We start from the raw sequence: 21,129 nt of genomic DNA, 5'->3' as shown, positions 1-21,129 counted from the left end.
CAGGAAGATCTAATCTAATAGTGCAGCCAAGGTTATCTTTCATACAGTATCCAAATCAACAAATCTTTCATCTTCCAAATACTGAATAGAGATGTCTTCTGTTTAAAGAAGAATCTAATGGCACCTTTTTCTTTTGGGACCATTTTTGACTTAACACAATTACTGAACATTTTAACAAAACAACAAGTTCCTGCCACTCAACGTCATCTTCCCCAGTCTCACAACTGCTGCCAAACATGACATAGGAACATACAAATTAGGAACAGGAATAGACTACTAGGTTCCATAAGTCTGCTCTGGCATTCAGTAAGATCATGGCCACTCTGATTATTCCATATTCCTGCCTACCCTTGATAACTCTTCACTCCCATAATTATCAAGAATCCATCTACCACTACCATAAAAATATTCAAGGACTCTACTTCCAACACTTTTGAGGAACATAATTGTAAAGACTCATGACCCTATATTGGCAAAGAAAGTCTCCACATCTGTCTTAAATGAGAGATGCCTTATTTTATCTCAATCCCATTTCATTCCCGTCACTCAAAGCTGATACTGTTTCTTTGCTCAGTTGGAACAGAAAGAATGTGCAGGGTTATGTGGAAATGGCAGGAGATTGGCACTAAGTCATGATGCTTATTTGGAGACCCAGTGTAGACACAATAGGCTGAATGGCCTCCTTTAGTGTCAACCTTCTGTGAGGTTTTAAGTGTTCAAATTATAGATCAGAAATGTAAGACAACCTTACTAATATTTACTGACGAGAAATTGGCTTTTTGTTTTGTGCACTGGTTTTTAGAAACATATTGGGAATGGTAAATAAGGGATGACGGAAAAGAAATAAAGGATCCTTAAAAAATACTATGTATCTAACCAGGATGTCCCTCATAGTCAGTGAATTCATTTTAAAGGGCAGTTGCAAACAATACGAAAGCAAACACGATAGCTAATAAATTTGACAGCAAAGTCACAAATGGAGTAATCGAATGAATTATCAGCTGATCCATTATTGTTGTGCTGGTTGAGGAATCAATCTTAGTCAAAAGACCAGAAGAAACCCACACTGCAACTCACAACACACCGCAATGCACAACAAACCCCACCTCATGCACCCCTTACCCAAGCTGTTCTTTGAACACAGTCATGAGAATTTTTGTATCCATCCGGAATGAAAGACAGGACCTTGAATTAATACCTCATACAAAGAAAAACCTAATGTCACATTTCCTTAGCACTGCTTTGGAATACCAAATTAACATCATAGCCTAGATTCACTTCCTCCCTGGGTATTGGGGAATGCGTGCTTACTGAACTGTCCATTTTCTGACACTACTTTGATCCAAATCTATCTTGCTTGTTGTTGGGTCCAAGGGTCTTTTGGCATGCAGGACAGGTTCAATGGAAGGAATTTCCCATACTCCCTTCTCACTTTGTAGCCCAATGCTGCAAGGCAATTTACAATTGTTCTATTGTAGCATGTGAGAGGGGAAAGATACAAAAGGGTTCAGAGGGGAGATCTTTCATACAGACGGTCTGGAATGGGCAGCCAGAGGTAATGGTGGAGGCGAGTACAATCTTGTCATTTAAGAAACATTTGGAGACACACACACGCGGTTGGGATAGATATAGAGGGAGATGGTCCAAATGCAGGCAAATGGGACTAGATTAATTGTGAAAACTAGACAGCATGGACCTGTTGGGCTGAACGACCTGTTTCCATGCTGTAAATCTCTATATCTCTATGGCTCCATGTCGTGTTCAATTGTTCTGTATTCAATCATGAGGGTCTAGAAATTGATCTATACTCATTTATTTGATTGCTTCAGCATGAGTGTATACTTAGAACAAGATAAATGGATGCCGTAGAAACTATTAGAAACTGAGCTGAGATATGCAGAGATATTATGTGATTGCAAAAGTATTTTAAAACACCTTAAAATAAAACACTGTGCATTGCTCTGAGATGAATGAAATATACAACTTAGCAGATCAGCAGATTGAAACTTTAAAGCTTGTCTTGCAAGCATCTTTTGAGGTCAAGTACTCCAGCTCTGATTCATCTGCCTTGCAACCTATCCCTACTCCCTTGGAAGATGCTGAATGAGGAGCTCCTAAACCTCCTCAGTAACATGACCTTCATCTGGATGCCATCTGTGTTGCTAGTACCTAACATGTGGCAACACTGATAGCACTGCTCATGTATTAATTTTCCACTTCAGTGTTCCAATATTATACTCTGTCGGTCTTCAGTTCAGTGCAACTTTAAGATGGACAACCTGCCTTTAAAAGCTGAAGGCTATGGCTGTATCATGTGTTAGCTTGGTATGTTCATGCTATAATCATGGTAAGAAGCTACCAGCACAGAAATCATAGGCTGGTCGCCTCCAACAGAACCACCATAGGGAAGTTATGAATTGTACCCCCTACCTTCAAGAATTGGGTCAGCAAATATTTCACTCAATGTGCTTATAAAGAGTGACTGGACAAACTGGACCTCTCTTTCCTTGTGTTTTGAAGACTGAGAGGTGAACTCATTGAAAATACTCAAAGGAATAGACAGAAGTAATTAAATATTTCTCCTGGTTGGGAAATCTAGAACAGAGAGATAACATTTTTAAAAAAAGGAGTCGATTTCGGACCAAGATGAGATTCTTTTTCACTCAAAGTTTGTGAATCTTAGGAACTCTCTACCTGAGAAGAATGTGGAGGCTCAGTCATTCAGTCTGGTTCCAGTTGGGATTGACAGTTTTCTAAGTGTCAATGACAGAAAGGGAAATGGGGACAATGTTAAAAAGGCATTGAACTGAATAATCAGACAAGAATGGCAGAGTAGGCTTGTTGGGCTGAAAGGCACACTCCTTTTTTATGTTTCTACAACATTTTAGTTAATACTTTATTGCTATTCAGTCAGCAGATCTGTGCGTCTCATAGTAAATTGTTTTCAGTGAAGAATTCATAGAATCTCTGCAACCTTTAGTATTCCTTCTATTTTGTTGGCAATGTTTAAAAGATTCACATACAATTACTTCCACATTAAAAGAGGAACACAGTGGCTCAGTGTTCAGCACTGCTGCCTCACGGCCACAAGCTCCTGGGTTTGCTTCCATTCTTGGATGACTGTGCGGAGTTTACACGTTCTCCTTGTGTTTCTGTGGCTTTCACTCTGGGTGCTCCGGTTTCCTCCCACAGCCCAAAGCTGTGCAGGTTAGCTGGTATGGCTATGCTAAATTGCCCTGGAGCATCCAGGGATGTGCAGGCTAGGTAAGTGAGCAATGGTAAATGTGGAGTTATAGGGTTAGGTTGGGGGTATGCAATGCTCTTCAGAGAGTCAGTGCAGACTTGATGGGCTAAATGGCCTCTATGTGCACTGTAAGGATTCTATGAAATAGGCCATAGTAAGGTTTTATCAAAGGTCCCAATTCACCTCTTGGGTAGAGCCAGGGCAACAGAAAGCATGGACTCGGTGGTAGAACTTACCAAGACCTACTATTTATTACAAATAAATCGATTGTAACCACAGGTAAATGACTGTGACCTGTTCATATACTAATTAAAACTCTAACCCACTTCAAACTTTACCTCCCAACCATTTCCCTCATACAGACAGACAGACAGACACTTATAGATAAAGTTTTAGAAATGGCTTTATGGTTAGAGGGAACAAGGACTGCGATCCACAACTAAATAGACTTCCTTGAGATGATCCATTTGCTTGCCAGAACTTTCTGTTCTTTAATTTCTTTTCTCCAGATTCTTTCTGGGGTTTTTTTTGCAGGAGATTGGTACACAAACTGCAAAGTCACTTAGTTACTGGTTAAAGGCCACAGCTTGCAACAACCAGTAGGTGAAACTCAGACTTCAATAACTTGACTGCAGGGAGATATGTCACCTCCCCTTCCAGAGGTCTGAAGGCTTCTGTTGATATCATTCACATCCAGATGCTGTTCAAATACTCAGGAGCCAATCAGATAGTTGTCAGATTGATAGCCTTTTGTCTCCTCAACTGGTCAGAACTCCACAAACCAATAATCCAGCTGGTGAAGGCCAAATTTCAGTTTAACACACTCCTAGCGCTGGCAACAAACAGCTTCCCCACTCCTCGAACAAAGCAGCAGTGCAAACACAACCATCAATGAGCTTTGGGAAAGTGAGGACTGCAGATACTGGAGATCAGAATTAAAAAGTATGGCACTGGAAAAGCAAAGCAGGTTAGGCAGCATCCAAGGAGCAGGAGAGTCAATGTTTCAGGCATAAGCCCTTCATCAATGTGTTTTAGTATCATGCCTGTTAAAAATGCAGCATTTCCTTTCATAATTCTTGGTTTTAAAATCCACATCAAAAATAAAGTAAAATAAAAAAATGGGAACTTTGCACGCCTCCGCACCATAAGATGAAAGACTGTTTCAAAAATGCATTTTAATCACAATACCGCCTGCCCCCAACCCCGTCCAACACCCCCTGGTGCCTGTTTAATCACTATAAACAAAAGACATGATCACTGTTGGAAACACATCTTTGATGTAATGTTTCCATCGGAACCCCAAGATCTCCTTCAGATAGTCCAATTTTTGGATAATTGGCATTCGGATAATTGAGTTTCCTCTGTATATGTGACAGTCAAATGACAAAATACGTCCCCCTTCCCCCTCATCCAACCTTATATAATCTTAGTATTTCTTAAACCATTAACATATTCCATGATTTTACACTCGGGACACTGCTATCTTTACCAGCAATGGGAATAATTTTTGCATGAACAAGTTTGAACAAAAGGCACCTTCTGAATCCTCCGGCATTTCAAATTTTAAACTTCTGAATAAATGCCAGGGTATTATGCTCAGTGTGGATTAATGTTTCTTTGTTATCACATCAGGCATAAAAATCAAAGTGAACATAGAACATAGAACATTACAGCGCAGTACAGGCCCTTCGGCCCTCGATGTTGCGCCAACCTGTCATACCAATCTGAAGCCCATCCCACCTACACTATTCCATGTACATCCATATGCCTGTCCAATGACGACTTAAATGCACTTAAACTTGGTGAATCTACTACCGTTGCAGGCAAAGCATTCCATACCCTTACTACTCTCAGAGTAAAGAAACTGCCTCTGACATCTGTCTTATACCTATCTCCCCTCACTTTAAAGTTGTGTCCCCTCGTGTTTGCCGTCCCCATACTTGGAAAAAGGCTCTCACTGTCCACACTATCTAGCCCTCTGATTATCTTGAATGTCTCTATTAAGTCACCTCTCAACCTTCTTCTCTCTAACGAGAACAGCCTCAAGGCCCTCAGCATTTCCTCGTAAGACATTCCTTCCATACCAGGTAACATCCTAGTAAATCTCCTCTGCACCCTTTCCAAAGCTTCCATATCCTTCTTATAATGCGGTGACCAGAACTGTACACAATACTCCAAGTGTGGCCATACCAGAGCTTTGTACAGCTGCAGCATAACCTCCTGGTTCTGGAACTCAATCCCTCTATTAATAAAGGCCAAAACACTGTATGCCTTCTTAACAACCCTGTCAATCTGGGTGGCAACTTTCAGGGATCTGTGTACATGGACACCGAGATCTCTCTGCTCATCTGTACTCCCAAGAATCTTACCACTAGCCCAGTACTTTGCATTCCGATTACTCCATCCAAAGTGTATCACCTCACACTTACCCACATTAAACTCCATTTGCCACCTCTCAGCCCAGCTCTGCATCCTATCTATGTCTCTCTGCAACCTATTACATCCTTTGTCTCTATCCACAACTCCACTGACCTTAGTGTCGTCCGCGAATTTACTAACCCACCCTTCTAAGCCCTCTTCCAGGTCATTTATAAAAATGATGAACAGCATGGACCCAACACCGACCCTTGCGGTACGCCGCTAGTAACTGGACACCAAGATGAACATGTTCCATCAACTACAACCCTCTGTCTGAAGAACAATATTAATACTGAAGTTTCCTTTTCTACTGTTGAGTATTTCTTCTGATACTGGTTTAGTTTCTTAGAGATATACCCCACTGGCCTCTTTATTCCTGACTCATTAGCCTGTGACACGACCACACTCACCCAATTTGCTAGCATCAAGGGCCATTTAAAAAGCATATTTTTCCAGCATTTCATGATTCTCTGTTTCTATTTGAGCTTGAGTTTCTGGATTCGGCCAATAGAGAGACTGTTCTTTCGCTACGGACTCTCCCTACATCTACATCATATCTAACTATCGTGATACATCCAGGTGTACCTCTGCAGATTACCTTATACCTTCTAAGAAGTCTTACAAGATCCTGCCATTATCCTTCCTCTGAAAATGAAAATACAGTATCTAACTATTTCAACATTTCTGTGTTGGCTAATTGAATTGTCAGAGGTTCTCTTTGAGAACTGTCTGCCTCTCTTTCTACCTCACTTTTACTGTCTCTGTCATTCCTTACCACCTGATGCACTACCCCCTCTTTATCCACTTCCCTACAATGACACTGTTTCGACATGTTTATGTGAAATAACTGATTCTTCTTCCTACTTTAGCAACCCTATTAACTACTTTGCATGGGTCATTGAATTTCACTTTCAGAGGTTCATTTTGGAAAGGGAACAATACCAATACTTCATCTACCATTCTAGTTGAATAATATTTATCTGCCGTTCTTTCATTTTCATTTGTGAAACAATCAAATGTTCTCATATTACCTTTCATGCTGCTGTGAGTCTTTTGAGAAACATGGACACATATTCCAACTTTAAGGATTTGTGTTTTTGAGTTAAGATGACATAAATTTGGACCTCAGTATGGATTCTTATTATGGAAGGTAGCAAGTTTTTAAAAATTCTTGAAGAGAATAATCTCTCTTAGAACTTCATACATGATTTAAGATGCTAATGCTCATATTCACCTGTAAAACAAGACTTTACTTCACCCTTTTAAATTCCATGTAGATTTAATCAGACTGTTTCCTTAAATTCTTGAACGTATGTGCCTCAAGTATTAACTCACATGCTGCCAATATAGGTCATAGAGTCATGGAGTCATAGAGATGTACAGCATGGAAACAGACCCTTCGGTCCAACCTGTCCATAGAGAACTATAGAGAATAGATTTAGGGTGAGAGGGGAAATATATAAAAGAGACCTAAGGGGCAACCTTTTCACCCAAGTGCCAATTATTCATGCCTTTGTATTTTGTCAGGCAAAGCTACCTCGAGTTTACCTGCCAATTCAGATAGTTAGGGTTTAAAAGTTTAGTTTAGGTAATCAGGGACAACTCACCAAATTAAATTCTTTGTAATTTCCTGTGCTGAAGAACTGAAGAAGCATCACTAGGCTCAAAACATTTACTCTATTTTCTCTCCACAGATGTTGCCAGATCTGCTGAGTTTATGCAGCATTTATGTTTTTGTACCACATTGACTCTACCTGATTACCTTGAATGTTTGCAAGTTTCCTGTTATAATGTCTTTAATATTAACTTGTGATATTTTGCTATGATAGATGTCACTCTAACTGGCCAGTAATTTTCTATGTTCTGACTCCTTCTCCTGTTGAACAAATGAGTTATATTTGCTATCCTTAATTTAATAGAATATGGAAATTATTTTTAAATATTATAGGATGAAATCCATCTTCACCCAAGATATTAGAACCGATTATCAAACATGTTTTAGTAGGAAACTTAGAATAGCTCAAAGTAATCCAGCAATGTCAACATAGTTTTGTTGGAGTTCTTTCAGGAAGCAATATGTGCTGTGGAACTGGTACAAGCACCTGCACTGAGACTTCCAGAAGGTATTTGATAGCTGCCATATCAAAGGTTGTTGCAGAAAATAAAAACTGAGTTTGTAAAAGATAGCATGAATTGAAGGTTGGCTCAGTAACTGTAAAGAGACAGTCAGCATAATTGGGTTATTTTCTGGGTGCAATGTGTGGTGGGCCACAGGGATCAGTTTTTGAGACTCCATCCTTTACGAATTATATCAATAACCTGATGTAGGTGTTGGTTGCTAAATTTGTTGAATCCACAGAAATAGCTATGAAGATATGCTGTGAAGAGGACATGAGGTGGCTGTCAGCCCTCAGAAATGTCAGACATCAGCCCTGATCTCCTGAAGTTTGATCAGCGTCACTTCCTCGGTGGCTGTAATTCTCTCCCTTCCATTCCCTTTCTTAGCACATCCTTTTCTGGGAGATTTTTTTCAAAAATGTCTTTATCTTGCGCTCAAACTTTCTGCCCAATTTCTGACTGAATTTGTTATTTGATTGCAATCAATGCTTTTTGAGCAAAATTGAATAAAGCTACATTCCTTCTATATGAAATGAACGGCAATTCAATGAAGCAAGTGCCATAATTGAAATTGGTCACTAGATGGCAGCATAATCCCCACTACATGCGACTTGAGTCAGCATTCAGCAACATGGGAAAGACAAGTTTGAAGGAGAGTACATGTATTTGCATTTCTGTGAAAGTGCCTAACTTTCATGTAAGGCCCTAAAGTTACATGACAAAGTCACAGTTATCAATACTTTGGCATCAAATGATAATGCCTCGCTGTTGAAAAAAAACATCAGAATTTAATAAAAATGCTAGAAATCCGTCAAGAAGTAACACATCCAGTTTGCAATATCACTATGTAGGGTCACAGACACAGAGTCATACATCACAGAAATAGAACCTTCAATCCAACTATTTCAATATCTAACACATTTGCACTAATTAAATACTGGGAGCAGAGAAACTTGGAAATTTGGAGTGGACCATGCAGTGCATTAAACAATCACTGGCTTTGATCCTACTCCAACATTGAGAGAAGTCATTGTTGATCTGTACTGCCTCCACCTGACACTTTTTTCAGGTTACAACAGGCTGTTTGCAGCTTCGGTGTCACCTTTGACCCTAAGATGAACTTTCAACCACATATACTCACTGTCATTAAGACAACCTATCTCTATCTCCAGTTTCACCCTGTTTCAGGTCATAAGCTGCTGAAATTTTCATTCAAGGCTGTATAACCTCATCAACATAGGAACACATATATGAATTGGGAGAAGGAATAGGCCACTCAGCCTCTCAAGGCAGTTCCGCCTTCAATAAGACCATGGCTTGTCTGATTGCTCCATATTTCCACCCACCCCTCATCAGTTTTCACACCTTGTTTATAAATAATTTACTTAGCTTTGCCGTTAAAATATTCAAGAACTCTGTTTCCCACTTTCTTTTGAGCAAGAGAGTTCCAAAACCTAAAGAAACTTTCTACATCTCCCGTCTTGAGTTTCATAGTCCTAGAAATTCCCAAAAGGGGTAACATACTCTCTACATCTGCTCTGATAGATTTCTCAGTGTCTTATATGTTTCAATCAAGTTGCCTTTCACTCTTCTGAACGTCATTTGACATAAGCCTTTTCGATTAAATTCCCTACAGTTTGGAAACAGGCCTTGCCTTGAATTAGATTAGATTAGATTACATTAGATTACATTACAGTGTGAAAACAGGCCTTCGGCCCAACAAGTCCACACCAACCCACCGAAGCGCAACCCATCCATACCCCTACATTTACCCCTTACCTAACACTACGGGCAATTTAGCCTGGCCAATTCATCTAACCTGCACATCTTTGGACTGTGGGAGGAAACCGGAGCACCCGGAGGAAACCCACGCAGACACAGGGAGAATTTGCAAACTCCACACAGTCAGTCACCTGAGGCGGGAATTGAACCCGGGTCTCTGGCGCTGTGAGGCAGCAGTGCTAACCACTGTGCCACCGTGCTGCCCATTATTCCAAGTTCCTACTTCAACATATTTAGTAAAAGTTTCAAACTCCTTCCAATGACAGACAATAGACTACTCCCAGATGCTAATCTCTGGAGACTTATGCTTTTCCAAACTTCTGCTGCCTATATCTTAACCAGCATGTGCTCTTTTCTCCTATCACTCTTGTGCTTGCTAATCTATATTTGTCATTGATTACGTAATGTCTTGATTTTTATAATTCCCAACTTTGTTTTCAAATCCCTCCATAATCCTGTCCCTCCTAATCTTCTACAGCCTCACAACTGAGGTACTTGCACTCCTCTAAACCTGATCATTTCCTCAACATTAGTTGTTCTATAAGAGGTGCTGTGCTGTCTGTTACTAGGCCTGAAGCTCTACAATTCGGCCTATCTCTTGCCGTCTCCTCATTTATGCTATTTTCCTTCGAGGAGCGTAAGCTGAAGTGGAAACCTGATTGAAGTGTGAAAAATTATGAATGACATCAATAGGTTGTATAGGAAGAAACTTTTCCCCTGTAGTGGAAATATCAATAACAAGGGGCCAGGGATTTAAGGTAAATGGAAAGAGGTTTATAGGCAAGTTAAAGAAAATTGTATTCACTCAAAGCGATATGAAACTTGCTGGTTTAAAGGGTGGCAAAGGTGAAAACAATCACAATATTTAAGAAGTATTTAAGTGATCACTTGAAGTGCCATAGCATACAAAGCTCAAACCCAACTCCTGGCAAATGGTGCGAGAGTTAGATCGGTGCATAATGACTAGCACAAACACTATAGGCTCTTTTCATACTGTAAAAACTCAAGGCTTAAAATCATCTTGAAAGCCTGCCTGTTCTAACCAAACACTCCTCATCTAGAAGTTGCACAAACTACATCCGTTCACTCAGATAATTGATTTCCTTAACTGCTTTGAACAATTTCTTTTTCCACAAGATTCTATACTTGTCTCTGACCCAATTCAGGTGTCCTTTGAACTACCCAAATACTTTGGAACTAATCTAAAACAAAACTTGCTCAGCCTAGATTCTGCTAAGTCAATACCTGAATGTTTTCTCTCTCTAGATATAAACACCCATAATATAAACAAACTTTCATGAATACTCCATGAGACTCCTAACCATTTCAGATCTGGAAAGACTGAGCTAGTTAAGTTTTAAACTTGTTCATAAAAACAAATAAATATCCAAATGATACTCACTTAAAATCCAAGCTCTAAAAATTGATACAAATAAATATAAATCACAAATGTTTCATCATACTCTGGGATTCAGCTTTATGTTGTCCATTATTAGAGCAAGTCTGTAATAAGGTCAGGAGCTGAGTGGCCATTGTGGAACTCAAGCTGAATGTCAGAGAGCAGATTATTGCTGAACAAACGCTGCTTGACAGTAATGTCGATGACACTTTCCATCACTTTGCCAATGACAATGTTATGATGCAGGAACTGCCAAAGCTGTCAAGAAACTACATTAATAAAGCGTGATATAAAAATGTGCTAGGTATTTCAGCATCTCCATTGATAAGAAGCCATTGCAGAGGAACCTCGATTATCTGGCATTCGATTATCCAAATTTCAGATTATTCGATCAAGATCACAATGTCCCGATGCATGGCTAAACTATGTTATCCGACATTCAATTAACCGAAAAAAATACTCTCCACCCGTGGCCTTTGGACAATTGAGGCCTCTTTATATGATTTGTGTTGATTGACTAATTTGCCAAAGTAACAATGTTATAATGGGGCTGCATGGAAAGACTATATGGAGACATTGGCACTGTGTTCAAAGTTTAAAATAAAGATTAAAAAATACAACATCACTCCTGCTCTCAACTCTTTACACTTCATCCCCCATCCAGGCTATTTAGTGCTCTTTACCCACACCCATGAATCACACCCTCCATGCTAATGTATGCACCTTTATCCTTGCTCCATGGTCCCCCATGCTTCTCATTCCACCCCACGTCCAGTTGCCAATTTCCATGACACCTCATACCCACAATGCCCAGAGTTTCCCCTATGGCCTTAGACAGGCCCTATGCTAATTCAGACCAACTCAGGCAAACACATATCACCCAACCTACCATCCTTTGCCTTTCTCTCTCCATATGGTAAAGGACAGATTTATATTTCTTCCACTAAGTAAGATGGAATGCGAAAGAGCTAACAACAACCTACAGTTAGAAGAATTATCCATAATCACTCTTCAAGACCTGACAAATCCTACGTTATTGGAATTAGCCGTGGAATTATCTATCATAGATAAGAATGTTGAGGCAATTGAAATATCAGCAAAGCATCAGGGACTGGTGGAAATGCAAGGCAGATTAGCCACACCAAATGAACTAACAATGAATCATTGACAGTTAAAACAGCTCAAATTGGAAAGTAAAAAGAAGTCAAAAGAATTGAATTTGAAAAAAAGCAGAAAAATAGACATTTCAGCGAAAAGTAAAAAGAAACATTTCAGAAAAAAAGAGAAAGATAAAGGGGGGACATTTAAGAGACTTGAAGTGGCAATTCAGGAGAGAAAAGGGGTTAAAAAGGAGAGAGGAATTGAAGACTGGTGAAGTGGGAGTTGACACGGGGCATGCTGACACGGGGCACACAGACACAAGATGGCCACTGAGCCATAAGTTAGTCAATTAGCACACAATATGGCTGCTGAGCCATAAGTTGGTCCCTTAGCACACAAGATGGCTGCTGTGCCATTACATGGAAAAGTGCAGCAAAACATACCCAGATACTGCCTGAGGCTAACAGGATACCAGCACATTAGACACAGAGCATAGATGGTTAGTCTAAGGTGGGTGGGGGAGTGAATACACATCAGTAATGTCTATTGCCCGCCGAAGTGTCTGAGTCTAGCCACCACCTTCAAGAGAGATATTAACTACCTGAGACTGCTTGTATACAAGTGTTAATACTGCAGATTTGCAGTAATGGAAAACAATCTTCCTTCTCAGGAAGAACAGTCACAACCACTGAAACTGACTATGATTTTGTAATGTTTTCTGTAAACAAACCATGCTGTATAAACAAAGACTCAATATGTGAACTACTATACCACAAAATGTATAAAATATCATGACATGTGCTCCGAGGGTGAGAGGAGGCTGGCAGCTGACAGCCGTGTTGACAAACGTCTCTCTCTCCCCAGAGCTCTGGTTTCTTTGTACAATAAACTCTATCGTTGAATCCTGATTCTGACTCCAAGACTAGTGATTTGCCCCACAACACTTGCTTAAAACGATGCAGTTAAACAAAAGAGATTGTGTAACAATAAAGGCTGCAATAAGTGCTCCATCACTCCCCGTAAACATGAGAAAGAAAGGAGGTGGATGAATGACAGATGACAAGTAGCCAGGGTAAAGAAGTGTCATCTGGAAACCCAGATCTGGAGACCAGAAACACCACATCAGATCAGAAAGGAAGGTGCTGATGGGGGAGGTGAAAACTGAAGTGTTTCAATTAGAATAAAGAGGGACATGTTCATTCAAAATGCTGGAAGTTGTCAGGAAAGCCCATGGGATGTTCTGGGGTTTGTAAGAGTGAGCCCAAGAATAAGTCGGCACGGTGGCACAGTGGTTAGCACTGCTGCCTCACAGCGCCAGAGACCCAGGTTCAATTCCCGCCTCAGGTGACTGTCTGTGTGGAGTTTGCATGTTCTCCCCGTATCTGCGTGGGTTTCCTCCGGGTGCTCCGGTTTCCTCCCACAATCCAAAAAGATGTGCAGGTCAGGTGAATTGGCCATGCTAAATTGCCCGTAGTGTTAGGTAAGGGGTAAGTGTAGGTGTATGGGTGGGTTGCGCTTTGGCGGGGTGGTGTCGACTTGTTGGGCCGAAGGGCCTGTTTCCACACTGTAAGTAATCTAATCTAAAGAGTCAAAAAGTGTGGCGCTGGAAAAGCACAATTGGTCAGACAGCATCTGAGGAGCAGGAGAGTCAACATTTTGAGCTTTAACTCTTCGCCAGGAATGTCCTGATGACGAGCTTATGCTCGAAACATCGACTCTCCTGCGCCTCGGATGCTACCTGACCGGCTGTGCTTTTCCAGCGCCACACTTTTTGACTCCAATCTCCAGCACCTGCAGTCCTGAGCACAAGATTGGAATTCACAAATAAAATAGTGCAGGCCAAATTGTAGCCTTAACTACTGTCAGGAAACTGGAGGTGAACATTATTGTGTTTGCATGAGACGTGAATATGGTGGCTGAGAGATATAAAGGAAAGGTAGTCCCTTTTTCTTCAAATGATGTAGCTCAACACATAATTATATTAAGAGACAAAGGAGTTACTCAAACTCTTTTGCTGGAGATGGTTTTAAGCTTCCTCACAGAGATTACAATGAAAGCCAAGCTGCTAGTAAGCAGCTTAGTGGAAAACATATTTCAAGTTCCTTTCTGCAATGTAAAATTAGAATGTGACTTCCTGTTCAGAACAGTGGCAGCAGGTGCTGTTCTGAAATTACCTGTGAATGGAATTGGCTTACTCCTAGGGAATGATTTGGCTGAAGTGAAGGTTGTAGCTTCACCAATAAGTATGATAAGTTCAAATGCATTTAAGGAATATCCTCGGTAGTATAGCGGTGAGTATCCCCACTTGTCATGTGGGAGACTGGCGTTCGGTTCCCAGCTGGGGATGACTTGACTATTTTTGGGGAGCATGGTAGCTCAGGTGTTAGCGCTGCAGCCTCACAGCACCAGGGACCCGGGTTCGATTCCAACCTTGGGCAACTGTGTGGAGTTTGCACATTCTCCCTGTGTCTGCATGCTCAATTGCCCATAGTGTTCAGGGTGTGTAGGTGCAATAATGAGGAGTAAGTATAGGGTAATAGGGGAGGGAATGAGCTTAGATGGGTTACTCCTCTTCGGAAGGTCGGTGTGGGGCCAAAGGGCCTGTCTCCACACTAAAAAAAAGAAAAAAGGGTCCAATCAGTTATGAGGACAAGTTTGTGGTATGTTTTCAACATGTGATCAACCAGCCAGCACAATGGCTAAATAAAGTCCGTCACCAGAGACCAAAGTAATAGCATGAGCAAGTACTGAAACTTTCTTTAAGAATGGGGATAAATCAAAGAAAAAGTGTTTAACATGTCTGTGCTGATAAAGAAACAAATAACAATTCATTAATTCAGGGAGCTCACACTTAAGCTAAGGCTGAATGAGTTCAAGGGTATTATTATCCTTGAAACAAAGTTCTGATGTGAAACTGGAGACATTCTCATAGCGTTGCAGGTGAGGAGCAGACAGTTGTTCATCAAACAATGGTACCAAACCAATATCGTAAGGAGATATTGCAAGCAGCTCATGAAATTCCTTTGTAAGGACATGTAGGAGTATGGAAACCTCAAGCATCAATAAACATACATTCACCTGAGCAAAGCTTTGTAAGGATGTAATGCAGTTCTATGAAACATACCATACGTGTCAATCTCAACATGTAATCTAATTGCCATCTTTAATACTCACACCAGTTTTTGAAGAACTATTCAGTTAAGTATTTGTAAGTTACCAAAAGTGAAAACAGGTCACAGGTATATCCTTACACTTATGGATATGACAAACTGATTTCCACAAGGACAATTACAGAAAAGATAACAGTGAAAAGAATTAGCTCAATTTTTGACTTGTTATAGACTACCAATTGAAATGCAAGCAAGTCAAGTTTCTAAATTTATATCTAAAGTCTTTCAGGACATTTTCAGCAATCTGAATAGAAAACAGTCTATTGTCTATCTTCTGAAAACAGAGGGAGCTTTGGATTCTATCAAACTCTCAAAACAATGATTAAGGCCTATTATCAAGAATACCCACAGGATTGGGACAAAATTAAATCAGGTTATGATACAGCAGTATAAGATGGTCATCCGTGATGAAGGGCTCTTGCCCAAAACATCGATTCTCCTACTCTTCTGACGCTGCCTGACCTGCTATGCTTTTACAGCACCATACTCTTGATTCAGTATAAGATGGTAGTTGAGCTCTAAGCTGGAGTACTGTGTGCCTTTCTAGTCACCACACTATAGAGAAGATGTGACTGCTCTAGAAAGTGTGGAATGGCATTTCACCAAGACATTGTCTGGTCTGGAGGGTTTCAGCTATGAAGAGAGACTACAAAGGCTGGAGTTGTTTTGCATGGAACAGAGAAGACTTAGGGTCATGACTGAGGAGTATAAATTCTGAGAGACATAGCTATAGTAGGCACAAATGAACTTTCCACCATGGTGGAGGGATCACTGACCAGGAGGCACAGATATAATGTACGGAGGAGAACGTTTAAGGGAGATGTGAGGAAAACTCATTCACCCAGAGCGTGGTGGGAATCCAGAACTCCCCACCTGTAAGGATGGTAGGTGCAGAAATCTTAATAATGTTTAAAAATCTCTCTTCATAACTAAAATTGTGCCACCTAGACAATATCCCTGGTCAATATGTTGTTCACTCTCTCCAGTGCAACCACATTCCTCCTATGATGTGGATTTTAGAATTGTAATCAATATTTAGCTGTGACCAAACCAACCAACCTTCCAACTCGGCACCACCCTCAGGACCTGTCCTATCTGTCCATCTTCCTTCCCATCTATCCGTTCCACCCTCCTCTCTGACCTATCACCATTACCCCCACCTCCAAATACCCATCGCACTTTCAGCTACCTTGCCCCCAGCCCATGCCCCTCCCATTTATCTCACCAATGCCTCGACTCACAGCCTCATTCCTGATGAAGCGCTTTTGCCTGAAATGTCAATTCTCCTGCTCCTCGGATACTGCCTGACCTGCTGTGCTTTTCCAGCACCACACTCTCAACATTTCATACAGTTCCAGCACGCCCTCCCCACCCGTAGACTCTTTGCTTCTGCTAATAAAGGTCAGTATCCTATCTTCCTTCTTAACCAGTTTATCTACTTGTCCCATAATCTTAAGGACATGCTCACCAACCCTGATCCTCCGTTCATCAAGTATTCACTGCCTTGTTTGTCCAGCCCAAGTGCATCATCTCACACTTATTTGGATTGAATTATATTCGGCACTGACCAACCATCTGTATCCTCCTGTAGTCTAAGACTATCTTCCTCGCTATTTACCATCACATCAATTTATGTATCATCTCCAAACTTACTGATCCAACCTCCTACATTCAAGTCAGCGTTCTTTGCATATACCACAAACAGCAAGGGCCCCAATACTGATCCCTGCAAAACCCACTGTACGCAGCCTTCCAGTTACAAAAACACTCTTTGAACACCATCATCTCCTTCCTGCCACTTAGCTAATCTGGAATCTAATTAGCCAAACTTCCAAATAAGCCCAGGACCCCTGGACCAAAAATAGAAAATGCAGGAGGCCATTTTTAAAATTCAGGATCACAGAGCTGCGATTTTTCTCATTTTTGTCCATCCAACCCAGGAATGGAAATTCAGGCCTTACTCTCCAATAAAATTCATTATCTATTCCCCACCAGAATATTGAGGTGCACAGTCATCTGATTTACAGTCTGCACCATCAAAATCGACAATCTTTGCAATTGGTGCAGTACGATAATTCCCTGACAGTATTGAAGGCAATGTGTAAATTGAAGCTCCTTTTCCTGCATTAAAATAGCATGTTCAGATTTTGTCAACTTTTAAAAATATCATCTTACCACACATGCACAGCAACATGACAGCTTACTTGTAGATATGGAGTTGAATTTGTCAGCTATGTCTTGTTGCTGTCATACCATTGTTTCTATTTTGTCTCCATATATCCAGCAAACTATAAACAGCAAAAATGCTGGTCACCTTTACTTAGATCCATATCTGATGGCCAGTGTACTTAGCACTGGAATAAATTACATCCCCGAGGGTCCTATTCCAATATCTGTCCCCTTTTCATTATAATAATATGTACAAAAATAGATATGTAGGCAACACATTTACATTTTTTGACTGACTATAAGAAGAGAGCACTCCAGGTTTAGACATGCAGATAATAAAAAAAAAGTTAAAGAGGGAACTGCACAAAACCTTTAGATTTGTTCCAAATGTGTTTACTCAACTATTCACTCCTCCATTGATTGGCAAAAGAACAGAACCACAACACATTGGAATACTGTGTGTTCAGTTTCAAGAGTGTCTCAAAGAATACAAGACAAAACATGTTCCTCTTTATTTGAGCAGGAGATAGGAAAGCCCAATATTTTCCCTGGGATTTGAACATCTCACAACAACTCCATTATTCATTCTGATTCTGTCTAGTAACAGCACAAATATGTTCACTCTCAAAGGAGGCTACGTTCAGTTAGTCAGTCACAAGAAAGAACATTTTGTGAGTCACTGAAGGTCGCCACATCCTGTCATTCCACTAAGAAATTATTTAAAAGGAGAACATTGTTTGGAAAAAGAGGACACACCCTGCTTTTTCTTTGCCAAAACAAATGCACCAAACTCATTCAAACCATTCATTCATGAGGGAACATGATGGTCATTTCCATTGAGCTAATAATCCAGAGACTGAAATAATAATGCAGAGAGCATGAATGTCAATGTTCACACAACATTTTGAAAGTTTAAATTCAGTGCAATCAAAATGTTGAAATAAATATTGTTTCCAGTGAAATTGGCAATTAAGCTTTTGGATTCTTTTCTTCAAAGAAATAATTCACTAATGTTTTTGAGGAAGCAAAATTTGATGTACTTACCTACAAGTGGCTTCAGTCCCACACGAATAAATTTGTCTCTAACTTGCCTTGAATGACCAAACGAACTATTCTGTGATTGTGAATGCACAATAATTGACAAAATAGCCAATTTTGCCACATCCTGAGGATTAGTCATAATCAATATCAAATAATATAACTATGAATGGTACAGTTACATGTCATGATAATTAATTGGGGTTAAGTTACAGTAAGATAATTTCGGAGAAATTAAGTGACATTAAATAATCTTGAGCAAGGTTGTGTGTAGTGAGGGAATTCTGTTTTTGTAAGAGGTAGAGACTATGATTGGATAACTGTTGAGAACTCGGCAATATACTACAATGACTAAAGGTGTTAGCGATTAGACATTGCTCCACAATTTTTCCTGAGTGACTAGTTGGTTGGGCCGATAACGATATCAGTTCCAAGGTAGTCATCTTCTGCCCTTGAGTGCAACCAATTTCATTACACTATCCCTCTGCAATGCAAGATTATAGTAGGCTGACATAATTATAGACAACCTAAGTTGCAAGATTCTCCCTCACAGGTTAAGGATTCATTTAGCTGTCCATAGTCTGCTCCATTGAGGTTTAGGCAATTGCAGATGCTTCAGTATATAATCCTTCAGCTTTTAATTGTGGTTGTCTGAAGGGACTTATGAGTTCAGATCAACAGGTAGTTGTTGTAGCAGATAAATTATTCAATTAATTGTGACAAGGGAAAGCTCGTTAAGAAGGTCAATGTTGCTGCACATTTTTCGTTTTAAGTGCAAAAGTGGAACTCAAGAGTCCAATAAGGCAGGTTAACTACATGCCAGTTCCCACAAGACCTACCACACTGACCAAGGTCCAGATCCTGAACCAGGTGCAAATGTTAAGTCCTTTGTGCATACAATTAGCAGACAGCTGGAGGTTCCCTTGCAAGGTTGACTGCCTTCGGAAAAATGTGGTCAATAAACAGACCTCTATATGTATGTATTTCATTTTAAACTTGAAACCAGAACCAGTAGATGCAGCTCATTATGGCTCTAATGTAGTATTAAAGATCGTTAGTAACTCTATTTATGGCTCTGGTGTCTCCTCAATATACAAAATCTTTTCCCACCTTTTCTGATTACTGCCCTTCCCTCCAACTGTTGCTCATTTTCTTTCATCATCATTATCTCTCTCAATCTTTGTCTGACCCCTCTCCTCAGACTAGAATTCAGTGATTACAGAAAGACAACCAGCAGAGAAGCTGGAGATCAGGTAAAGTCTATGATCTGACAAATGGAGAGACAACGAAGACAGCATCACTGTTGAGTTTTGTAGATATTTTGCTGACATATTGAAATTTAAACTGTGTTTCGGAGACATGTGCTTTTGCCAAATGTTGAGGTGCCAGTGTTGGCCTGGGATGAACAAGGTCAAAAGTCACCTGACAAAGGGGCAGTGCTCTGAAAGTTTGTGATTTCAAATAAACCTGTCGACTATAACCTGGTGTCATGTGACTTCTGACTTTTTCTAAATGGAATGAATTCCAATGAGTTTGATATGGATTTAAGCTAAAGTTGATTGGAAGAAATAAGTTGGTGCTTAATCATGAAAAAGGAGAAAGTGAGAACTGCAGATGCTGGAGATCAGAGTCGAGAGTGTGGTGCTGGAAAATCACAGCAGGTCAGGCAGCATCCGAAGAGCAGAAGAATCGACATCTCGGGCATAAGATTCCTGATGAAGGGCTTATGCCTAGAACGTCGATTCTCCTGCACCTCGGATGCTGACTGATCTGATATGCTTTTCCAGCACCACAATCTTGACTTAGTTATGAAAAGTGCAAAATAAAGAGTTCCAGCGAGGCAAGCCATTGTCTATTACCGAGGGAACTCATACTCACTGATTTCCACAGGGAGAATACAGTGTTTAGTGATTCCCCATGAACTGCAAAAGGCTATCACAGCAGTAATATAAATGTAGTTCAGGAACCCAACCACCAACACTTCACCCCCCCCTCATGATTTGAAAACCAGATTAACATTTGTATAACACTTATATTATATTTTATAACACATATATACTTTATTATAATGTACTTCAGGATGTCCTTATGTAAGATAAAATTCATTAAGTATTTTTGAAGTATAATCACTGTTGTAAAAAATGAAATCTTGTGATTTATAAAGTCACTGAGCTCCTGTAGTATAGTTTTTAATCACAAAATCAATTCTGCTCTTTTCATCTCTCTAAAACCATCATTTAATTGAAAATATGCATTTTCTGCATAGTTACATCATCTTCCAATTTTTCCTTGATGACAGGACCAGCAGTGAGCTTATCTCGCAAAGACTGATCTCCATTTGATTTAGGCCAGATTGATTTTAGATCACATATTGCACAATGATCACAAACAATATTGTCTTGATTCAAGGGTCATACAGATTACGCTAAATGGCTAGTAGGTTATCCAACCTGGTTCCTAGATCCAACGTGGTTCTGGATCAGTGGTGCTGGAAGAGCACAGCAGTTCAGGCAGCATCCAAGCAGTTTTGAAATCGATGTTTCGGGCAAAAGCCCTTCATCAGGAATAAAGACAGTGAGCCTGGAGCGTGAAGAGATAAGCTAGGGGAGGGTCGGGGTGGGGAGAGAGTAGCACAGAGTACAATGGGTGAGTGGGGGAGGAGATGAAGGTGATAGGTCAGGGAGGAGAGG

The 21,129-nt window shown here is 40.3% G+C and overlaps 1 long non-coding RNA gene across 1 annotated transcript in view; it reads left to right on the top strand.

Moving 5' to 3' along the window:
- LOC122560208 overlaps positions 1–9,470 on the top strand; it is a 150,557-nt gene extending 141,087 nt beyond the window's left edge. The window contains exon 6 of the long non-coding RNA XR_006314699.1: positions 7,357–9,470. This is a non-coding gene — a long non-coding RNA (uncharacterized LOC122560208). The remainder of the gene's footprint in view (positions 1–7,356) is intronic.
- Positions 9,471–21,129: the final 11,659 nt, after the last annotated feature.

Source organism: Chiloscyllium plagiosum, chromosome 20 (assembly GCF_004010195.1).
Source record: "Chiloscyllium plagiosum isolate BGI_BamShark_2017 chromosome 20, ASM401019v2, whole genome shotgun sequence".
Classification (NCBI taxonomy): domain Eukaryota; kingdom Metazoa; phylum Chordata; class Chondrichthyes; order Orectolobiformes; family Hemiscylliidae; genus Chiloscyllium; species Chiloscyllium plagiosum.
This window is presented reverse-complemented; position numbering and strand designations above follow the sequence as displayed.